The sequence below is a fragment of the Schistocerca nitens genome, chromosome 1 (assembly GCF_023898315.1).
Source record: "Schistocerca nitens isolate TAMUIC-IGC-003100 chromosome 1, iqSchNite1.1, whole genome shotgun sequence".
Lineage (NCBI taxonomy): Eukaryota > Metazoa > Arthropoda > Insecta > Orthoptera > Acrididae > Schistocerca > Schistocerca nitens.
The window spans coordinates 1,063,505,580-1,063,530,814 of record NC_064614.1 but is presented as its reverse complement, the minus strand read 5'-3'; the positions used below and the strand labels follow the sequence as shown (position 1 = coordinate 1,063,530,814).

General features: G+C 41.8%; 1 protein-coding gene across 5 annotated transcripts in view; it reads left to right on the top strand.

Moving 5' to 3' along the window:
- Positions 1 to 373: 373 nt before the first annotated feature.
- LOC126198024 (uncharacterized) overlaps positions 374 to 25,235 on the top strand; it is a 133,120-nt gene continuing 108,258 nt past the window's right edge. Inside the window, exons 1-2 of one of the 5 annotated variants that reach the window (XM_049934690.1) lie at positions 426 to 477; positions 8,569 to 8,628. The gene's annotated coding sequence lies outside the window, so the exon portion shown is untranslated. Of the gene's footprint in view, positions 478 to 1,247; positions 1,362 to 8,568; positions 8,629 to 25,235 lie in introns of those variants that run through there. The other 4 variants (XM_049934686.1, XM_049934689.1, XM_049934691.1 and 1 more) reach the window with 4 other exon arrangements.

The window sequence follows — 25,235 nt, the reverse complement described above, 5'->3', positions numbered from 1 at the left end:
CATGGGACTAACTTTAGCCATCTCAGGTTACTTCTGTTTATATGTTCCACTTCTTTCCCAAGCGACCAATATTAATTACATAATTAGTCTCACTGATGCAATTTATTAAGTTAGTCCAACAACAATTTCGAGCACTTTAAGAAGTGAATTGTGGCATGGACACAAAAGGATTAACTGAAAAAATTAAGCATTAATGACAAAATATGTTCTCCAAAAGTCTAAAATACACTTCAATTCAGTAAAAAAAAAAATCGCGCTTGCCACAAACAATTTGTTACCGTCAATCTCTCACTGATGTTTATATCGAAAATCCGTCGAAAGTTCCATCACTTCGGAACGTATATCGACTATCGATATATTTTATTGACGTGCGGTACGAAGCTGCGAAGAAGTGCCGTGCTTAAATTATGTGTATGCGACAGTGAAAATTTTGCTGTTGTTATAAACTATTTCATCTCATTGAATTGTTTTACAAAAGTAAGTTCCTTACGTAATTTTTCCTGTTTGTCAGATTGTAATAAAGTCTTTCCAGAGCTGTAGAACTATTGTAGAGGAACCACTTCTGCATGTTTGAAAATTAACTATGAGATAGTCGTTTTTTCGCTAGGAGATAATATAATCTGAATAGAAGAAAATGTGTCGATGGTTTATGGCGAGATGCTTGGTTACTTGCTTGTGAACACGCAAACGTATGTTGTTAAGTCGTATCGTTTTACCGAAGGATTACCAATGAATATCGTCATCCAACACCTTCTTCTTAACTAATTGCACTACCTAATTTACACGTTTCTTCATCGACGTCGAAAAATGTTGTTCAGGTCTGCAGTCGTATTTGGAAGGTGTATCCGCAACGTTTGTTTCGGATTATTACTCCAGATCACTTAAACGTAGTACTAGTATAATTCCTGAAGCAGGTCATACGCGATTACCTCCAGCAACCAGTCTGTTATTTTCTTGTGTTCGGATACTGTTGTGTAGGTGAAACTTAACATTTATTTTCCGTCCTCTTTATTGTTTCAGTAGAGTTTCGTAAACGTAATTGTGGTTTGACATGCTGTAATATAAATTTCCTAAAGTGTGTCGCCCATAATTTTCTTTTATGAGGATAAGATTATCCATGCAGTAGAATGGTGCCATTAATACTGCAGTACGCAGTTCGGCCTGTCTGCTTTAACCCGTGACGTCATCAAGATGGCGGACATCCATATTCCCCGCGCATGCGATATGGCAACAATCAATACACTAACCCCACACGCAGTACGAAGCTGTGAAGAAGTGCCGTGCTTAAATTACGTGTATGCGACAGTGAAAATTTTGCTGTAGTTATAAACTATATAATCTCATTGAATTGCTTCTCAAAAGTAAGTTATTTACGTAATTTTTATGTTTGCCAGATTGTAATAAAGTCTTTCCAGAGCTGTAGAACTATTAATTGTAGAGGAACCACTTCTGGATGTTTGAAAATTATCTATGAGATAATCGTTTTTTCCCTAGGAGACAATATAATCTGAGTAGAAGAAAATGTGTCGATGGATTATGGCGAGATGCTTAAACGTTTCGGATTACCAATGAATATCGTCATCCAACACCCTCTTCTTAACTAACTGCATTTCCTAAATTGCACGTTTCTTCATCAACGTCGAAAAATGTTGTTCAGGTCTGCAGTCGTATTTGGAAGGTGTATCCCCAACTTTTGTTTCAGATTATTACCCCAGGTCACTTAAACATAGTACTAGGATGATTCCTGAAGCAGGTCATACGTGATTACCTCCAGCAACCAGTCTGTTATTTTCTTGTGTTCGGATACTGTTGTGTAGGTGAAACTTAACATTTATTTTCCGTCCTATTTATTGTTTCAGTAGAGTTCCGTAAACGTAATTGTGGTTTGACATGCTGTAATATAAATTTCCCAAAGTGTGTCGCCCATCATTTTCTTTTATGAGGATAAGATTATCCATGCAGTAGAATGGTGCCATTAATACTGCAGTACGCAGTTCGGCCTGTCTGCTTTAACCCGTGACGTCATCAAGATGGCGGACACCCATATACCCAGCGTATACGATATGGGAACAATCAATACACTACCACCACCGAGGAACAAAGACATAAACCGCGCGAAATATTTCACTTCAGCAATAATACGAAACTGACGGGCAGAAAGTAGAGGGCTTTTGGCAGGGACAAGCTTAATATAGAACAATAAGAATAGTGTCATTCAAAAACTAACAGAAAATCGAATATTTCATTTTACCTTTATAGCTCAAAGAACACACCGATCCCAGGCACCTCCTCCCTCCACCCCCCCCCCCTCGCAAACCCCAAAACGCGAAATAACAAATACTGAAACCCACTCCAAACAATGCCGCATACACTCATCCCTAGTTTGAGTGACAGAGACATGGCTCAGATCCATAATTTCTATGCACTGCTGACACTTAATACATTCCACCAACTGGCCATATAACCGGAGAACTTTGATTGTATATGCCATATTGTTGCCAATAGCAGCAACTAACGAATTAAATTTCGTTGTTACGTCATACATAGCACCAACAGAAATCCTAAAATATGGTTTTCAGACTATTAACAACTCGAACTGACAGTTACAAAATCAAAAATAAATCACTTGCTAGTAACTAACAATACTAAAATAACACACTGCCAAGGCAGCAAAAAACTACCACAATATCGAGTAACACACAGTACTAAGTCCAATTCACACTGTCACCACATACAAACAATTTAGAAACATGAAAATCCCACATTGGAGTGCACAAACGCTTACTCTAACACACCCTTTGCAAACACAGACCATTTAGATCACACTGTGCCTCAGTAATGTGACACAACACACCACAATTATGTCACGAGTCAAAGCAGATGGGTGGAATCAGACCCTTCCATTGGTTTAACAAATAGAATTTTTTGTGCTGTACAATCAAATGTTTTGGCAAGGGCACAGAATAAATTAACAGGAGACTATAATATTTTGTAATAAGCTCTGCCAGGACTTATGAGTATATGTATGTTTGGTTTTCACCATGCAGTGGCTGATAGGAGATACTGTAAACGCATTCTCCACTTATGGTTACACCTATCAGCCACTGCACTGACTGTCAACTTAATTTGTGTGGACAGTATAACATTCCCATTGGTGTCACCGGCTAGTGAGAATGTCACATCTTTTGATAATACAAATGTCTGCTCTGGCAGTAAACACAAATGTTGGAGATGGTCTGTGTGGATACAACAAGCTGGACTTTACCTCATTTTTTTCTTCACAAGATTATAAGGCCAACCACCAATGACTGTAATGCATTCAGGCAACAAATACATGTAAATCTGCTAGCAGCATTTTATTCACTTTAGCAGTCTGTGACGCTTCACTGTCCATTGACGAAGTAGAATAGGTCGTTATCTTTGTTATAGCCATTTTTGTCAACAAGTGTTACACACTGAAGCTGATAGAGACGTGGGATCATCCTTGTATTCGTGAAACAGTTTCAGCTTGGTATTGTCTTCATCATAAGGGGAAGCCAATGTATAGTGGGAATCAACTCTGAAACAACTGTTGTGATGTCAAAATATGATTTTCAAGAGGTCACATGAAAAGTGTTACTGACCTCTTTAGCCCCTACAACTTCATCACATGGTCCTTTACCATGCACAGTAGCAAAAAAAAATAACGTTCCAATATAACATCAGAATCTTCCTGTTGGTGGGACACATTCATGAAATCCTTTCTCTTTTTGTATTGGGCAGCATATCCATCCAAAATGTGATAAATATGCTTTGGGGTCGGAAAATGGTATTTTAAGAAATTGTGCAGGTAAGAATGTACACACCTTGTATCTTGCTGGAGACAGATATTTCCACATATTACACAAGGGGTATTTCATTAGCATTTGAATCTCTGTAGTAAGCTACAAATGGTTGAATTTTAACCCAAGAATTATTCCAATAGAATCTGTGTTCCTTATCATGGATGATGGAGAAACTCTGCAAAATCTCAAAAAACAAAACATTCATTTATTTTTTCTTTAGTGAATTTAAAGAGGCATGATTGTTGCTGTGTGATAAGTGAGCGTGGTGGGAGCTGTTGTAAACTTGGGCCAAAGTTATGTATTGGACTGCCCCTGAAATCTTTGTTGTGGTGACACTGAGCTGTAGCACTGCCGAATGTCTAGGTTAGGTTGGAAGTTGTTAATTTGTTTGTGTGTTGGCGAAGCCAATGAAAGTGAAAGCAGACAATCTGGTTGTGGTAACTATTTGACCTGTAGTGAAGCCTAATGTTTACGTTCATGCCATATTGAAAAATACAAGGGAGATCCAATGCGTAACTTTTACCCTAAACTTGATGTAAGCATTTCAGTGAAACCATCGGTTGCTGTTGTTATCACCTCTAAAACTAATCTACCTGTAGTTAGCCATCACTTACACTGATCATCCAGAACACTATGACCACCTACGTAATATCCGGTATGTCTACCTTTTGCACAGATAACAACAGCGACATGTTGTGTCATGGAAGCAAGGCTTTGGAGGGAGTCGGCTCCACATCTGCACACATAAGTCACCTAATGCCCATAAATTCCAGGAAGTTGTGATTAGCTTCGACGCAACACTCAATCGCATCCTGGATGTGTTTTATTGGATTCAGATCTGGCAAGTTGGGGGCCGGCACATCAATTGGAACACAGTGGTGTGTTCCTCAAACCATTCCAATCACTCTCCTGGACTTGTGACATGCTGCATTATCTTGTTTATAAATGCCAGTTTCATCATGAGACATGATTGTTGTGAAGAGGTGTAAGTGATCTGCAACCAGTATACAAAACACTGTGGCCATCGTGGTGGCTTGCATGAGCTCCACTGAACCCATTGATGCCCACATGAATGTTCCCTAGAGCACAATGGAACTGCCACCAGCTTGTCTCCATCGTGCAGGACAGGTGTCAAGGAGCTGTTGCCCTGGAAGACGACAGATTCATGCTCTCCCATTGGCATGATGATGAAGGTGTCAGGATTCATCAGACCATGCCACAGTCGAGGGGTGAACATTGGCACATGTGTGGGTCACCAGTTGCGAAGACCCATCAGTAGGAGTGTTCAGTGCACTGTGTGTTCAGACACACTTTTATTCTGCCCAGCATTAAAGTCTGGTATAAGTGCCAGTACATTTCACCCCCTAACCTGTGTTACCATTCTGCCCAGCCTACAACGTCCGACATCACAATCTCACCTTGGTCAAACTCAGATAGATCGTGTGCCATTCCCATTCTACACACAGACAGCATGCTCAGGGATACTATATGAACCATGCATGCACCTGACTAGCTGTCATTCCTTTTCAGGTAACGGCACTATCACCTGGACGAGTTATATCAGTAGTAGGTCAGTCATCATAATGTTCTGGCTGATCAGTGTACCTATGTGTAATTTTGTCAATGCCATTCGTACTTAACAGTTCAGATAGGTAGACAGATATGATTATTCAGTCATCCTAAAGCAGTACAAGCTGTATGGATGTCATCAATTGTTGGTACAATGTTCCTTATTAAATAAACATTCATGGATTCTTGCAATTTTGACACTTCTTATAATTAGCCTTAGAATATTTATAATTATGCCATACAGCCCAGTGAAAGAAGACCAAAAAATGTTGGTTTGGGGGGGGGGGGGCGAAGAGATCAAGGAGTAGTCACAAATTTTTGCACATTACTAGGAGGGAGTGACACAAACAACATACTAAAAATCCAGTGTGGTGTGAGCATTGGGATGGGGTAACTTTTTTTTTATATATTATTCTCAAATACTCAAAAATTGTAGTTTCTAGCAAAAATGTTTACTTATACAAAATCAGACTACATTCAATTTTCTACAAAATAAACCCTATTCAGTTTTTCCCTAGTTTCCACATTCAGGAGGTAGAAAAATTGCAATTATTAAAAATTTCATTCTGACAGTATAGAAGTAATGTATATCTTTAAATTAAGTGGGTTAGAAACAAATATGAAATGTGTGTACAACACCAAAAATGCAGTAGAGCCATATTAAAGGATAAATTGTGTTCCAGGGTGTAGCAAGGTTGGGGGGAGGGGGGGATGTGGGTTGGAAGTGCGAGGGAAGGTAGGTCACCAGATTGTGTTCGTGCAGTTCCCTTCTTCATAATCCTGCTAACTGAAGGTCAAGCAGGAGATTCTCCAAAAAGTTCAAATGGCTCTGAGCACTATGGGACTTAACTTCTTAGGTCATCAGTCCCCTAGAACTTAGAACTACTTAAACCTAACTAACCTAAGGACATCACACACATCCATGCCCGAGGCAGGATTCGAACCTCCGACTGTAGCGGTCGCGCGGTTCCAGACTGTAGCGCCTAGAACCACTCGGCCACTCCGGCCGGCTGTGATTCTCCACTCCACCTACCACACTACATCACAAGAAGCAACTACAGCGTATTTCATGAAGTGATACAGGCTCTCCAAAGAATACTTTATGAATCACTGGCCAAGCAGTGTGCAGACATACCCAGGGAGTGTTTATTTTGCTTAAAATGCGTGGACATTACATGGAATGTAGATTTGATAACTAATAACACTAAGATGGGTAATGCAAAATGACAGAATCTGTGTAAATCTCTGCACACAGTTCTACACTGCTAGAAGGAAAAATGATTCTTAGTCATCCATAAGTGTGGTGTTGACACTAACCTTTGAAAGTGTTGGTGGTAAAGGGATTACATTGGTAAATGTGACACTTTGCTGTTGTGCATCATTGGCAGCATATTGTGAAGCTATGTAATTATGTTGTAGTCATATGTTAGTAAGTTAGAGAATGACCAAAAAGTTACTACACTTCTCTCACCATCAGTTGTGTAACTGGTAGACTGCATAAATCTTTTCCATTCAGGAATTACTGGCACTTGTCGAGTGTACTGAAATGAGTGGAGCCACTTACCACACATCCATAGTGTATCGTCCAAGATGGGCGTGAATATGTCTGATCGAATGGGACTGATCATGTTCAAGTCTAGAACAGTAATCTGCTGTAATGCATTGCTTGACCTATGTTGAAAATTCTGACATTAGATAACACCTAGAAGACCTACTTCTGTTGCAGAGGGAGACAATTTAAGCCTCTGGGCCTCTTCAGATTTAGGGAGAGCTGATGAGGCTGGATGATGCATTTGCTGTGAAAAGTATTCTAGACAGTGATAGTGGGTGACAATGTAATTGACATTATTGGGCACATATTGATGGCTTGCTACACTTGGAAAATTCTCTGCATTGTAGTAGACACTTGACAGCTCCAGCTGTTGAGCTTTTTTACATAGTAGCTCATTTAGCAACAGCAAATAGGTATTCCCGTAATAAACTGAAAATAATTCCACTAGATATATGCGAGCTAAGTGAAATTATTTTGTCTACTCACATAAGAGAACTGGACTGGAAATGCTGGGGCGCTATAGTTCGTCTGTAAACTGAAAAACGAGTAGTGCTCATGGTTGAGGAAGTTCTCTTTATCGGAAGAACACTGCCTCTGCTGCACAGGATAGCTAAGAATCAACTTCCCCTCTAGAAATGTAGAACTGTGTGCAGAGATTTATGTAGATTCTGTCCATATGCATTACCTGCATTATTGTTGTTAGGAACTCAAATCTGCATTCCATGTACTGTTAACGTGTTTTGAGTAAAATAAACACTTGCCCAGCATGTCTGTGCACTGCATGGCCAGTGATTCACAGAACATGCTGTAGTTGCTTCTTGTGATGTAGTGGAGTAGATAGAGTGGGGAATCACCTGCTTGACCTTCAGTGTCCAGATCTATGAAGGAGGGAAGAGCACGAACACAACGCCATGACACATCTTCCCTCAGGCTTCTACCCCACTCACCTCCCCCATCTACCCTGTTATATCCTCGGAACACAGTTTATACCGTACTACAGCTCTGCTACACTTATATGTGGTATGCACTTTTGATATTTGTTTTTAGCCTACTAATTTAAAGATAAACATTAATTTTATACCGTTAGAACAACTTTTTTAATAACTGCGATTTTTCCATCGCCTGAACGCAGGAACTACTAGTCCTACAGAAAAAAATGAATAGGCTCACTTTTGAAGTAAATTTAATGTACTTTAATTTTGTACCGGGAAACATTTTCGCTAGAAGCCGCGGTTTTCGGGTTATTCGTGAAAAACATGAAGAAGTCACCTTCTGACTTCCCCCACCCCAACACTCACATCTCACTGAATTTTTAGTATGACACTCCCTCCAAACACTGTGCAAAGATTTGTGACTGCACAATTTTTCCTCCAATTTTTCTTCATTGAGTGGACTATTGTTGCTTAATACGTGGGGTATTCATGAATATTAAGTAGCTGTCTATAATTATTTTAAATATTCACATACAGTGTAATAGATTTTACGTAATAAATAAATTTTTAGCCTTTGGTCTAAGATATAAAGTTCATGTACATCTTTAATTTCTTGTGGTAGCCTGTTGCACAGTTTTAGGCTGTTATGTAGTGTATTATTGTGTTTTTATGACTTGCTGCTCCTGTTTAGGTATAAGTAGCGACTGGATTTAGTTTCATGGTCGTGTTTTGAGCTGTTTGTAATACAAGGGTGAGTATACTCTTTGTGTACATTGCAGTGTTGAAAAAATATTCACCTGGGACAATCAGAATTGCTAGCTTTTAGAATGAATTGGTACAATGGGTCCTATTGCTACCATTTGTAACTATTCATACAGCTCTTTTCCATACCTTGAAGACAGTCTGAAAGTTCACACTGAGGACTGAATGTATGTATCCAAAATATGTCACTATGGTGCAAGAATTCGCAAAGCATAACATACTGTGGATAGTCTCTTTGCCAAAGCTTTTATGTGCTCTGTCCATTACGGCTGACAATCTACATTGAACCCCAAGAATTTGGTATCTGTTACTCATTCTAATGCATCATCATTAATTTTTAATCTAGCATCACTGCGTTTTCTGTTTAGTTGGAAGTAAAGCTATTAGTTTTCTTTAATTCTAAAGTTACTTTGTTTTTCAGTGACCCATTGTTTGAGGACTGCATTAGCCTTTTCTTTCACCTGTGTTGGAGTTTTAGCTCTGATCACTATGTTACTGTCATCAGCAAACAGTTTCTCCATATCTGACACTCTGTGAGAAATAATTGATATAAATAAGAAAAAGGTTTGGGCCCAATACGCTCCCTGTGGGACACCTATATTAATATATTTTTTAATCTGGTTGCTGTTTTACTAGAAATCCCTGGAAATCCTTTGAAGTACATTAGATCTCAATTCATTGCACCCAGTTTTCTATGTATGACTAACATCACTTCTTAGCCACACCTCTTATTCCTACCGTTTTTCCAGCTTTTAGGTTTGGTCTCACCTTTTATGCCTTTTACTGTGTGTGTTTAATGTTCATTATTTTACAATTTGACTCTCCTGACTGGATTCATCCACTTTTAGTGGACCCTCTTTCTTCTGTGACTAACTTCGGAATCGTGGGACTGATGACCTCACTGTTTGGTCCCATAATCCCTCTCAATCAATCAATCAGTCAATCAATCTTATTCCTAGAAACTCTAATTTATGCAATAATATTCTGTACTCAGCTGCGTTGAATGGCTTTGATAAGTCCAAGAAAATTCCATTCACATGACCACCTTTGTCTAGTGCCTCAAGAATGAGTTTTGTAAACTGTCCAAAAGCAGATTCTGTAATTCTTCTGTGCCTGAAATCTTGTTCTTTATTGCAAAGAAGTTTAAATTTGTTTAGGTACTTCATTAATCTGTTTTTCATTAGTTTTTCAATAATTTTGAAAATGGTGATTAGTAAAGAGATTGGTCTGTAGTTGTCTACATTTTCCACATAACTACTATTAAATATGGGTATTACTTTTGCTTGGTTTAGGTACTTGGAAAAACAGCTGGATAAGAATACTTCATTGATTATTTTTGTCAGTGGAGTTTTTATGGTATTTATACATTCATTAAAGACAAAGGCTGGGATTTCATCTGGACCAGTTGATTTTTTATTTTTCAATTGGTATATAATATGTGCCACCTCTCTGTTGCTGGATAGGGTACCACTGAGTTTGGTGATTGATCCTGGGTGAGTAAGACATATGCATCTGGATTTTTTTATTTTTATTTCTTGACAGTCTTGTTGAAGTAAACAATCACAAAGTTTGCTGTTTATTTTTTGTGGCTTCTTTGACTATCTCTGTTTTTAATAAAGGTAATCAGTCAATCTTGTCACACTTGGACAATAAGGGCGTGCATGTAAGCATTATGCTGGAAAAACAGGACTACACATAACAAATGTTGAAATGAAAGTGTCTAGGGCTGTTCACAGCAAGAAATGTTCACCAACTGGTCAAACCAATAATGACGCTGTTGTCAACCTTTGAGTGTGCAGAGTCAAATGTGACAAGATTTTGAATGTTTGATTGTGCTACTTGAGAGTCAGTTCCAGTGTGTGGTCAAATTGAAACTAACAAGTGGCCCCATGGAGTTTGTGGAGACAGAAAAGGAGAGAATTAGAGAAGGGGAAAAAGAATGGGGTGCGACCATAGGTGACAAGGTTGTATGGAAGGGACTTCTTGGTATGGAATGGGTGGCAGCTGTCACAGTTGAGGTATTGTTGGTGGTTTTTAGGTCGGGTATATCTGGAGGTACTGATGTAGCTATCCTTGAGGTGGTCAGTGTTGAAGAAGATGGCTTGTTGGCTTGAGGAGGACCAGTTAAGCAAATGGGTTAAAAAGGATTGAGGTTCCGGAGAAACATGGGGTAGGGTGTCCTCATCCTCAGTCCAGATCAGGCACGGCTCGTAATTAAAGGCTCTGAGGCGGAGCCGCCCCAAAATATATGCTAAAGTAAATTTTGCAAGAACGTATTACATAATTTAAATTATCAGGACGAATTTCGCATATTTCCCATTTCGATTAAAATAATGGCGGTCAACGTTTTTGGAACTGTTTGTATCGATAGATGTTTTCTGAATGGTTAGTAGTGTTTAGGCTGCGCCTTGGAACGTCTGTAAGCTGCATGTAGTATCGGTTTGGGGGCGTGGCTTCTACATAGTACTGCTCTTTATGGGCGATCCGAAGGCTCAGAGCTTGCAGCCTAAGGGTGTCATACCAACCACCACACATTTTTTTAGGTTTCACAATCTATGTAATAAAGGAATGTAGAGTGGCCGAAACTTCGCTATCCAATCTCTGTCTCTGCACATCTCTACTACACTTCGATGCGTCATTAATCGACGTTTAGTATTATTGTTTTGATAATGTTTTACATAGTTGTTTTGTTTCAGCCATTGGCTATTTTATCTACATTTAGAATAAGTTTGCAAATATCCCGCCAGAGTGCACTACACGACAGTAACATACTAGTACTGCCATCCAGCGAGAGTTTCCTAAGTGGTTAGAGGACAAAGCCCGCGAAATTTGTCCCGTTACTTTACTTTCCTTGCTTGCTGATGCTGACTGCTTTTGTTGATACCATGTAATATTAGCAAGTTTCTTTTTCAGAGTATATTTTGCAAGATTTTAGTGAGTTTTACTAGCTGGTGAATATCTGCGACATACCGCGAGTGTGAAACAAGCGCAATATGAATTCAGTGTGCAATTTAATAGGTAAAAACTTGGAACATGGCCATAGAATGAAAGTGAAAGAACTTTGTGCATCCAGACCCGCATTAAAGATCCCTCCGAAACGCGTCTTTCCATATGATTTGCTGCAAAGTGTCAGAAAATGTAATGATGACGTATAAAAACACTTACCAAAGATTTTAACTTGAAGTTAGCTTCTAATGATATTTAATACCTGATTATAGAAGATACAGTACGTAAAATTATGGGTAGAGAGTGATCTGCCCACCCCGTCCACCTGAATTCTTAGTTGTTTATGTCAGACTAATCTGTAGCATAACCCGAGGTCTATGTTGTCTCCGATCGATAAATGCCGCAGCCTTCCCCAGTATAGAAACCACGAGCCGCGCCTGGTCCAGATCATGATGTCTTCAGCGAATCTGGAGTAGATGAGGGGTTTGGGATTCTCTGTCGTTAGAAAGGATTCTTGTAGATCAAGGGTTCCCAAACTTTTCCTCTGACAAAACACTTCGAGAATCCTGGTACTTTGATGGAACACTTGGTTTATTTTGAGGGTTAATAAAATTTTAAAAAATGAGAAAAACTTTTTTACTCAGTGATCACTTCAATTTTAAATACTAACTGACAACCTAGAAATTATTTTAAAAAAATAAAAAATAATTAGAACCCTCAAAACGTTAAAAAAGTTGCCACATTGTTCAAAGCTTTTCATGGAGCACTAACTCAGTTCTTGCAGAACAGCAGCATTCCATGGAACATAATTTGGGAAACCCTGCTCTAGATGGCCCCTGAGTAGGTTGGTATAGGATAGTACCATGTCGGTACTCACTGATGTGCCACAGGTTTGTTCGTAAGTGGTGCCTCCAAAGGAAGCGGGTAAGGTAGTGTTCAAATAACAGCTGCATCGTTGTCATTGGAGATGTTAGTGTAGGGGAAGGTGGTATCAACAGTGATGAGGAGGGGTCCTTGTGGCAAAGGAACAGGTACTGTGGAGAGTCAGTGGAGGAAGTGGTTGATTTGTTACGTATAGGAGTATGGGTTACGGGTAATAGGCTGAAGATTTTGGTCCATAAGAACAGAGAGGGCATGCAGCTTTACTGTATGGTTAAATGATGATGGCGTCCTCTTGAGCAAAATATTCCGGAGGTAAAATAGTCCCCCATTCGGATCTCCGGGCGGGGACCACTCAAGAGGACGTCGTTATCAGGAGAAAGAAAACTGGCGTTCTACGGATTGGAGTGTGGATGTCAGATCCCTTAATCGGGCAGGTAGGTTGGAAAATTTAAAAAGGGAAATGGATAGGTTAAAGTTAGATATAGTGGGAATTAGTGAAGTCCGGTGGCAGGAGGAACAAGACTTCTGGTCAGGTGAATACAGGGTTATAAATACAAAATCAAATAAGGGTAATGCAGGAGTAGGTTTAATAATGAATAAAAAAATAGGGGTGCGGGTAAGCTACTACAGACAGCATAGTGAACGCATTATTGTGGCCAAGATAGACACGAAGCCCACGCCTACTACAGTAGTACAAGTTTATATGCCAACTAGCTCTGCAGATGACGAAGAAATTGAAGAAATGTATGATGAGATAAAAGAAATTATTCAGGTAGTGAAGGGAGACGAAAATTTAATAGTCATGGGTGACTGGAACTCGACAGTAGGAAAAGGGAGAGAAGGAAACACAGTAGGTGAATATGGATTGGGGGTAAGAAATGAAAGAGGAAGCCGTCTGTTAGAATTTTGCACAGAGCATAACTTAATCATAGCTAACACTTGGTTTAAGAATCATAAAAGAAGGTTGTATACATGGAAGAATCCTGGAGATACTAAGAGGTATCAGATAGATTATATAATGGTAAGACAGAGATTTAGGAACCAGGTTTTAAATTGTAGGACATTTCCAGGGGCAGATGTGGACTCTGACCACAATCTATTGGTTATGAACTGTAGATTAAAACTGAAGAAATTGCAAAAAGGTGGGAATTTAAGGAGATGGGACCTGGATAAACTGAAAGAACCAGAGGTTGTACAGAGTTTCAGGGAGAGGATAAGGGAACAATTGACAGGAATGGGGGAAAGAAATACAGTAGATGACGAATGGGTAGCTCTGAGGGTTGAAGTAGTGAAGGCAGCAGAGGATCAAGTAGGTAAAAAGATTAGGGCTAGTAGAAATCCTTGGGTAACAGAAGAAATATTGTATTTAATTGATGAAAGGAGAAAATATAAAAATGCAGTAAATGAAGCAGGCAAAAAGAAATACAAACGTCTCAAAAATGAGATCGACAGGAAGTGCAAAATGGCTAAGCAGGCATGGCTAGAGGACAGTAAGGATGTGGAGGCTTATCTCACTAGGGGTAAGATAGATACATCCTACAGGAAAATTAAAGAGACCTTTGGAGAAAAGAGAGCCACTTGTATGACTATCAAGAGCTCAGATGGAAACCCAGTTCTAAGCAAAGAGTGGAAAGCAGGAAGATGGAAGGAGTATATAGAGGGTCTATACAAGGGCGATGTACTTGAGGACAATATTATGGAAATGGAAGAGGATGTAGATGAAGATGAAATGGGAGATACGATACTGTGTGAAGAGTTTGACAGAGCACTGAAAGACCTGAGTCGAAACAAGGCCCCGGGAGTAGACAACATTCCATTAGAACTACTGTCGGCCTTGGGAGAGCCAGTCCTGACAAAACTCTACCATCTGGTGAGCAAGATGTACGAGACAGGTGAAATACTCTCAGACTTCAAGAAGAATATAATAATTCCAATCCCAAAGAAAGCAGGTGTTGACACACGTGAAAATTACCAAACTGTCAGTTTAATAAGTCACAGCTGCAAAATGCTAACATGAATTATTTACAGACGAATGGAAAAACTGGTAGAAGCCAACCTCGGGGAAGATCAGTTTGGATTCCGTAGAAATATTGGAACACGTGAGGCAATACTGATCTTACGACTTATCTTAGAAGGAAGATTAAGGAAAGGCAAACCAACGTTTCTAGCATTTGTAGACTTAGAGAAAGCTTTTGACAATGTTGGCTGGAATACTCTCTTTCAAATTCTAAAGGTGGCAGGGGTAAAATACAGGGAGCGATAGGCTATTTACAATTTGTACAGAAACCAGATGGCAGTTATAAGAGTCGAGGGACATGAAAGGGAAGCAGTGGTCGGGAAGGGAGTGAGACAGGGTTGTAGCCTTTCCCCTATGTTATTCAATCTGTATATTGAGCAAGCAGTAAAGGAAACAAAAGAAAAGTTCGGAGTAGGTATTAAAATCCATGGAGAAGAAATTAAAAAAAATGGTTCAAATGGCTCTGAGCACTATTGGACTTAACAGCTGTGGTCATCAGTCCCCTAGAACTTAGAACTACTTAAACCTAACTAACCTAAGGACATCACACACATCCATGCCCGAGGCAGGATTCGAACCTGCGACCATAGCAGTCGCATGGTTCCGGACTGCGCGCCTAGAACCGCGAGACCACCGCGGCCGGCAGAAGAAATAAAAATTTTGAGGTTCACCGATGACATTGTAATTCTGTCAGAGACAGCAAAGGACTTGGAAGAGCAGTTGAACAGAATGGACAGGGTCATGAAAGGAGGATATAAGATGAACATCAACAAAAGCAAAACAAGCATAATGGAATGTAGTTGAATTAGGTCGGGCGATGCTGAGGGAATTAGATTAGGAAATGAGACACTTAAAGTTGTAAAGGAGGTTTGCTATTTGGGGAGCAAAATAACTGATGATGGTCGAAGTAGAGAGGATATAAAATGTAGACTGGCAATGGCAAGGAAAGCGTTTCTGAAGAAGAGAAATTTGTTAACATTGAGTATAGATTTAAGTGTCAGGAAGTCGTTTCTGAAAGTATTTGTATGGAGTGTAGCCATGTATGGAAGTGAAACATGGACGATAAATAGTTTGGACAAGAAGAGAATAGAAGCTTTTGAAATGTGGTGCTACAGAAGAATGCTGAAGATTAGATGGGTAGATCACATAACTAATGAGGAAGTATTGAATAGGACTGGGGAGAAGAGAAGTTTGTGGCACAACTTGACTAGAAGAAGGGATCGTTGGTAGGACATGTCCTGAGGCATCAAGGGATCACAAATTTAGCATTGGAGGGCAGCGTGGAGGGTAAAAATCGTAGAGGGAGACCAAGAGATGAATACACTAAGCAGATTCAGAAGGATGTAGGTTGCAGTAGGTACTGGGAGATGAAGGAGCTTGCACAGGATAGATTAGCATGGAGAGCTGCATCAAACCAGTCTCAGGACGGAAGACCATAACAACAACAACAACAACAACAAGAGCAGAGATTCTCTCAGTGGGAGCACAGTAACTGGCCACAATAGGGCATCTTGAGTGGTTGGGTTTACGGACTTAAGGCAGCATGGAGAAGGTGGGGGGTGGTGGTGATAGGGGTGAGGAGAGGTTCTGTAACGAGCCTAAGGATTTGGGACTGGAGGTCCCGTTGGGTTTCTGGAATGGATTCACTGTGGCAGGGTTAGTAGGCGGACAGATTTGGCAACTGGTATAGTCCCTCTGCAGTTCAATCACAGTGCTTGTAAAAATTTGTAAAATAGGTAAAAAACAGAAAATGTATTTTTGTGCATTTTTGTCTTCCATTATGGATCCTAGATACCCTATCCCTAGCCAGAACCCAGCCCCACATATAATTCCTAATATATTTTTGTGCCTTTTTGTCTTCCACTATGCATCCTAGTTAACCTATCTGTAGCCAGAACCCAGCCCCACATATTGTTCGCGCATTGGAACCTACCTCATGTATTCCCACACAGACTGCCTGACCATCAGATTACAACCCCTCCTTTCACAGTGACATCTATCTGTTCATATTCCATCAGTCCATAGCCCTCACCAACTCAGTCTTGCAAAACCATGTAAATCCACCCCAAACCTCCTTGCAACACCTATCCATCATCCGTGTTATTCTCCTGCTGTGCAGTCCCAAAAGGAGAGGAGGTCTTTAACAAGTCCAGCATGATTGAATTTGGGAGTGGGGCAAAGGTAAGGCTTTTGGAAAGGACTGATACTTCTGTGGGACTAAGGCATTTGGAGGAAAGGCTCGCGACTGTTTGAGGTCTGTTTATGTTCTCAACGCTGTATGGTGGGTGACATACATGTAGCAGGTCTGCAAGGCATGATTTGTCGGCTATGGGGTGATGTGACGGAGATTTGGAGGCTCTTGCAGAGGTGGCGGATAGTGGTAATCCAAGGTGGCAGTTGAAACTCTTGCCCTCGAGGAAGTAGAGCAGCATGCACAGTGTGGCCTCAAAGAACTCTCCAACCTGTAAACCACCTACTGCCACCTTGGATTACCACTATCTGCCACCTCTGCAAGAGCCTCCAAATCTCCCTCACATCACCTCATAGCCAACAAACCCTGCCTTGCAGACCTGCTACATTTACGTCACCCGTAGAAACTTCTTCCCACCACCATACAGCACTGAGAACATAAACAGACATGAAACAGTTGTGAGCCTTTCTCCAAATGCCTTAGTCCCACAGAAGTATCAGTCTTTTCCAAAAGCCTCACCTTTGCCCCACTCCCAAATTAAATCATGCTGGACTTGTTAAAGACCTCCTCTCCTTTTCACAGTCCGTACAGTGAAAAAACGTTTTTGCCACCAACCCTACCAATAAGACTCAACACGAAACCAATATTGGACCCTGCCTGACTCAGTTCATTCTTCCATTCAACTGTGATCGACCCCCACTGACCTCAAACCATCCCTGTTAGCATTTCAGAATTTCTTAACCTTGGACCCTGCCTCACCATCATTTCCTAGATCCTACAACATGGAAACCAACTTAACATCTACAGTAGGAACCAAAATCCACCACCTAACAATTGATCCTGACCTGCCAACAAAGGCTCCACCACTGTGGTTTGAATTGCAGATATTATGAGGTGGAGGGACTCCACCAGCTGTCTGATTCATCCACATTTAAAGCCTGCCACAGTGACCCAATTCCATAAATCCAACAGGATATCCATTCGTTCCTCAAATCCTTGGGCTGCTCCCAAAACATCTCCCCTGAGTCTCTCTCCCTCACCCCTATCACTCCTCACACTCTTGTCTTCTACATGCTGCTTATAGTCCATAAATGCAACCACCTAGGATTCCCGATTGTGGCTGGTTATTGTGCCCCCATGGAGAGAATCTCTTCTCTCATAGACCAAAACCTTCAGTCTATTACCCATAACGTCCTCTCCTACCATTTCCTCCACCAGATCTTCGCAGTTGCTGTCCTATACCACATGGTGCTCAGCTCATCACAGTTGATGCCACCTCCATCTACACTAAGATCACCAAAGCCCATGGCCTTGCTGCTATTGTACACTACCTTTCTCGACACTTAACTAACTTCAGACCCATAATTCCTTCCTGGTCACCATGACCAACTACATCCTTACCCTCACTTGCTTCGCATTTGAAGACGTTACCTACAAACAAATCGGTACAGAAATTGTCACCTGCATGGCACTATCCTAGCCAACCAATTATGGGGCATCTAGAGGAGTGCTTCCTAACCACCCACAATCACAGATCCCTTATTTGGGTCATATTCATTGATGACACCTTTGTGATCTCCAGAACATCGACTCAACACCTTCTCCCCCATTCACTTCACCTGGTTCTCCTCAACCCAACAAGCCACCTTCCATGATGTTGACCTCCACCACAATGATGGCTATATCAGTGCCTGTCTGTTTCAAATCTACCAACCACCAGCAATACCTCCACTTTGACAGCTGCTACCCATTCCATGCTGAAAAGTACCTTCCACACTGCCACCTGTGGTCATCACATCTGTAGTGGCGAGCAGTCCCTCTCCCGATAAACTGAGGATTTCTCTGAGACCTTCACAGACCAGAATTACCCTTCCAACCATGTACAGAAATAGATCTCCCTTGCCTTGCCCCTCCAGTCACCTACCATCTCCCACATACCCACCATCTAGCCACAATAGAGCACTCCTCTTGTGACTCAGTACCACCCAGGGCTGGAGCAGCTGAATCACATTCTCCACCAGGGTTTTGACTACCTCTAATGATGACCTGAATTGAGAAATATCCTACTAACTATCCTCTCCATCCTTCTCACAGTGCTATTCCACTACCCACAGAACCTGTGCATTACCCTTGTCTATCCCTACTCCAGTCCTGCTTCCAATCCCTCGCCTCATGGCTCATCCTTGCAATAGACCTAGATGTAAGGACTGTTCCATACATTCCCCACCAACATCTACTCTAATCTGATCACAGGCATCTCCTGCCCCATCAAATGAAGGGCTACCTGTGAAAGCAAGTATGTTATCCACAATCTAAGCTGCTACTGTTGTGCTGCTTCCTACATGGGCATGACAACTAACAAGCTGTTTGTCATTGTGAATGGTTAGCGATGAATTGCGGCCAAGACACAGCTGGACCACCCAGTTACTGAACATGCTGCCCAACATGATGCACTTCTCTTCAGTGACTGCTTCACAGCCTGTGCCATGTGGATCCATCCCACCAACACTAGGTTTTCTGAATTGCGTAGTTGGAAACCGCTCTCTACAGTGTATCCTATGCTTCCATAACCCATTGGCCTCAGCCTGCACTAGTCCCTGTCCTCCATTTACCTAGTCATTTACCTGCTCTCACTCCGACACTACACAGTGTTTGATTTCACTAGCGCATCCTCTAGTCATTTTCAACTCCTCTACTACTTCTCTCCTTTTCCGTGCTCCCCACCCCTCACCATCAAACCTCCCAACTGACTTAGCAGCCTTACCCTGTCCCCACCATGCCCCTGCATGCTCCCATAAGTAGCACTACACTTTCCTCAGCTCATACCCTACTATCCTTCCCCTGCCCCATCCCATGCCTCTTCCTTACCCTCACCACCAATGCTAGGCTGCTGCTCCCGTAAGGCACAACTGCAGTCCACAGTCTAGCCACAGTGGCCAGACCCTGTGGTCATTATTGTGTGAAACTCACCCTACTGTTGATACTTCACACATTTTGCCGTGAGACCACATAACTGCAGGAACTGGATTGTAGTGGCCATGTCATTGACCAACATGGCAACCAGCATACGACTCATAAATGTATTTATAAGATTCATAACTAGTAACAAACTGAAAACAAAAACTTATATGTGCAACATGAACTAAGTGGTGAACTAACAGTTCCCAAACTGAAAACAGATGTGTAGCCAATTACTAACTGTAAAATAACTCACTGAAAAGCCAACAAAAGCAAACTTCCAGAACACTGCCTCACTTACATCACTCATATACAACTTGTAAACATAGATACTCAAACCAAGAGAGCATCACTACAGATGACAAAATGCCATCTCCAGACACAATGCATTCCAAATATGTTGCACAAGCATGACATCATGTAACGCAACATATATGTGTCGTGGGTCACAGCCTAAGGATGGTACTGCAGACTTTGTGTGACCTGGTCCCTATGGCACACTGTTCTTAAATTTATTCACAATTTGCTCCAGACGACATATAATATAAAATGCAGTTACGCATTTCATCACTGGCCACTCTACAGTGACTGCCAGACCATGAACATGCTGCTATGCTCCTTGCACTAATCGCTGTCTATTCGGAAAACTGACTCCGTGTTCATAAATGTGCAATTACACTCCATGCACATCTTCATGTTCTCCCATCTGCCAGAAAAAACTGTGTCAGTGTTCACCCATGATGAGTGAGATGTTGAGCTCAGAAAAATCATTAATGTCATCCTCTACAGATACTGGCACATGATTTTTCTTGTAAAACATTATGATTATGATCATGTATTGTAATGTGATAGGTGTTCCTGTTATCACCTTTCCTTATTAACCACCACTCTGAGTTCTTTAAGTAATCTTTAATTGTGTAGTATGCATTACTTATGAAGAATGTTTTGGCTGCCTTTTAGGACAGTTATATTTTAGTAACCTTTTTCATTTCGTATTATATAATAAATTGTATTCCTTGATAGAAAATGCTGTTTTGAGTTTTTCCCTGGTAAACGTAAGTCCGATTCCTTGGTATTTTCCCAACAGATTGGTAGATGTGCTCACTTGGTGCAGTAAGGATATCCAGTTTTTTAAATAGGTATTTACAATAAGCCCTTCTACTACTTTTAGTTGCTATTCTTATAGTCCTTATCTGCAGTTTAAAATGTTTTTGCCATCAGTGCCTAGAAAAGGATCCTGTAGCAAAGAATATAATGTATGTAGGAATAGTATGTCACCACAAGTCATTGATTGCTAGAAACTGATGATAGTATCCTTTTTGCCGGTGTCTTTGTGTTTGTTCCACAGTAATTGACACTCAGTATTCACCTCAAAAAAAATTGTGTGTCTGATTCAATCCACAGATTTGTTATCTATTCATAATACCAAATGAGGTGGCGCAGTGTTTAGCGCACTGGACTCGCATTTGAGAGGACGATGGTGCAAACCTGTATCCAGCCATCCTGATTAGCCTAAATCGCTTCAGGCAAATGCTGAGATGGTTTCTTCGAAAAGGGCATGGCCAACTTCCTTCCCCATCCTTCCCTAATCCAATGGGACCGATGATCACACTGTTTGGTCTCGTCCCCCACATCAGTCAACCACCCTATTCATAACGCGACAGAATTGTTTTCCCTGAAGTGCATATTCTTTGTTTTCTTTATGTTCAATGTTAATTTTTTCCATATTGCCTAGACATAAATATCTTTGAGTGGTTCATTTGCTTTCCCTAATAGGCGTTCAGTTGTTTTGTTAGTAACTATAAAGTTACTATCATCAACAAAGATCTCTTTTTTTGGTGTAGATTACATTGTCTGGAAAGTTGGTGATATGTATAAAGAACAGACTTGAGTCCAGCGCACTAGCATAAGAGATTTTCTTCTCTAACAACTATTTTACTAAAAATTTGTTGATGATAGACATGAACTATCTCTACCTTTTGCATCGTTTTTCAGGTAAGACTGGAGCCAACTTTTGCTGTTCTTCTTACGTTTAGTGATTCCAGCTTATTTAGTAGTGTTTTATGGTCAACAGTGTTAAAAGTCTTGGATGAGTCTAAAAATATGCCTGTAACACTGTCATCCTTGTCAAGACCCCCCAGAGGGCTCACAGCTCTTTTGTGAGTTATGTGCTGGGCTACCACATAGCCCCAGCCTTTGCAGCATTACTTCCTTTCTGTGCTGCAAGCTGTCCTTTTCCCCTTCTGCCCCTCCATTAGCTGGTTTTCTGGTGCAGATCCCGTGTGGATCTGATTATGATTTGGGACTCAAGTTTCCACTTCTGAAGTTTTCTACAACTTTTCATTACACACACTTGGTCCCCGTTGTTGGGTTTGACCTGCCACCAATTTTCAAAATTATCCAGAAGTATAGATCTTGCAGGGAACATCACCCAATGCAGTGTATGTGCCACCTTTGTGCCTTTCCATATTTGCATCCTTCCCTTTAATAAGGTAATATACCCAAAACCCTGCATGGTAGCCATCCTGTCACGGGACAGTTGTCAAATACCTGCGCAATGGTAGCCACCTGACTACGCAGGGATCACACTGTTGTTGCCTGAGCTGAAAACTCCCCATGTATGCCAAAGCAGTATATCTCTGTTGTGACTGGAGCATGGGGGATTCCAAGCAATGGATTAGTAGTGAGGTGGTCGCTGTTGGGGCCAGGGGGCTCCCATTGGGTGGTGGTGGTGGTGGTGGTTAGTGTTTAACGTCCCGTCGACAACGAGGTCATTAGAGACGGAGCGCAAGTTCGGGTTAGGAAAGGATTGGGAAGGAAATCGGCCGTGCCCTTTCAAAGGAACCATCCCGGCATTTGCCTGAAACGATTTAGGGAAATCACGGAAAACCTAAATCAGGATGGCCGGAGACGGGATTGAACCGTCGTCCTCCCGAATGCGAGTCCAGTGTGCTAACCACTGCGCCACCTCGGTCCCATTGGGGAGAGCCCCCATGCCCCCATGTGGAGTAGATGGGACCATGCCGAATGAGCTACAGATGAAGTGCAAGAAGCTATCTCTCACTCGTGGCCATGCGGCCTCAACACTCTATGGAACGAAAGTCCTCTTTTAATGCAAAGAGACCTGACCCTAAAGTTTTCCCTTCCAAGGCTATGCTATGGAAGGAATGTAATGGCCACAAAGCCCTTATTCTCTGTGGAGAACTTAGACAACAAGTTTGGAGAACTGGCAGCCATCTCTAAAATGAAAAAGGGGCCAATTTTGATCAAAACAGCATCCTCTGCACAGTTGTGGGCACTGCTCACTTGTAGCTCTCTGTGTGACATACTGGTGATTGTCATTCCCCATAATAGACTAAATGTGGTTCAGGGCATCATTTGCCACTGAGACCTGCTCTTGCAATCTGATGATGAGCTACCCGTCAACTTGGAATGATGGGGTGTACACTTTGTCCATCATGTACATAGGGGGTCAAAGGACAAAGGGTCACTACCAATGCCTTCATCTTGGCCTTTGAGGGCGATTCATTGTGTGAAAATGTTAAGATGATGGTATACCAGTGTGATGTGAAACATTATGCACTCTCCACCCCTCACCCCCCTCCCCTATTCAGTGCTTCAAATGTTCGAAATTCGGGCACATGTCTTGGCATTGCTATGCTAGCCCCATCTGTAGAGATTGTGGACAGTTGTTGCATACGAATGCTCCTTGTGCCCAACTCCCACCCCCAAGTATGTGTATCAACTGTGGGAAGCACCATTCTCCCTGCTCATCAGATTGCCCTGTTTTCCAAAGAGAGGAGAAAATAGAAGAATATAAGACTTTGGACAAACTTACAAGAATATAAGACTCTGGGCACACTAACTTACCAAGAGGCCAAGAAGTAGTATGAGCCATTGTACCCAGCATGTAAAACACCCACACACTAGGGACATTGGTCCACACCTCCCAGTTGGAGATGAAACACCTTCCTGTGGCTTGGTTTTCACTGGTCTAACACCGGACACCAGCCAGTGGCTGAAGGAGCCACAGTCTGCTGGTCGCAGAGTTTGCGATTATCATCTTTACATGAAACTTATTCAGAGGAGCCCTTGTATTTATTGAAAGGAGAGGAAAGACAAGAAAAAGTCATCCAAGTAAAAGAACATTGCTGTGGCCTCTGCACCACCAGATCTCGCCTCTTTCACTCCTGTGGCCAAGGCGGAGGTTCTGGCAGCCTCTGAGGTCCCAGTACACACCACATGACAGAACCCGGAACCTATTTATATTGATGCTGAAATCCCTCAGCCAGTTGCAGCAGGTGACATAGGGTTTAACCTATCTCTTTGGTCCTTACATAGTGTCACAGTACATTGACAACATTGTTCTTGAGTAGAACTGTAGTGTTTTTTTTACCGCCTGCCTGAGCTACAACATCTTTTAAGCATTTCTCCTGCCTTCTGTGTTGCCCTGCAGGAGACTTGATTTCCAGAACGTGGACCCTGGCCCTTTGTGGATACTGAGAATATTAAAAGAATTGTGCCACCTATAACAGGGTGTCAGGCGGAGGAGGTTGCACATATATTCTGGACACACTGTATGATGAACTTGTGTCTTTTGATATATGTTCGGAGGCTGTGGCTGTTTGGGTAGGGGCATTTACCATCTGCAGTGTTTATCTCCCTCCTGCTGGTGAAGAACATATTGTTTGCATTGGTTTCTCAGCTCCTCCCACCTTTCGTAATCTTGGGTGATTTCAATGTCTATTACCCTTTGTGGGATAGAACCACGATTACCAGCTGCAGTCAAGACATGCGGAAAGACCTCTGGCACAACTTGACGTTTACCTCTTGAATATTGGTACCACCGCACATACTTCAGTGTGGCACACACAACCTTCTTGGCCATTGACCATTCCATTTGCAGTCCTTGTCTTCTCCCATCCATCCACTGGAGAGTCCAGTGACCTTTGAGGTAGTGACCATTTCCCAATCTCTCTGTCCTTCCCTCATCATCACTTTCATGGATGCCAGCCCAGGTGGGTTCTCAACAGTGTTGCTGGGGTATTTTCACCTCTGCTGTTGCCCTTGGCTCCCCGCCGCATGGAGATGTCGATGAAGCAGGTGCAGTAACTACAACCATTCCTTCAGCAGCAGATTTGGCGATCTCCTGTTCCTCGGGCCCAGCCCAATGGAAGACAGTACCTTGGAGGCTCTCCAGTGCCATAAGCGGCACCAATTGATGGAGCACCTCATTGCCTTTAAATGGCTTGATGTCCGGGTCTGCCACCTAATAAAATGATGGAAGTGAGAATGCAGGGAACAGTATGTATCAATGTCGGACCACGTATCTCCCCTTTGTAGGTTTGGGCAAAGGTCACATGTCTTAGGGTACCAGACATCTGCAGACGAAACTGGTACAGTAGAGCGTCGATTATCCGAACGTCGGTCAACCGAACTACCGCTTAACCGAACTGTGTACTCGCTCGCACCTGTTACTCTCTTAAGAAATCATAAGAATATTGACTTGAAAGACGCGTCCTACATGATCAGTGCAGCATGGAATAGTGTAAAGGAAGAGAATTTGAAGAAAGCCTGGAATAAAATTTTTGACACAGAAGAA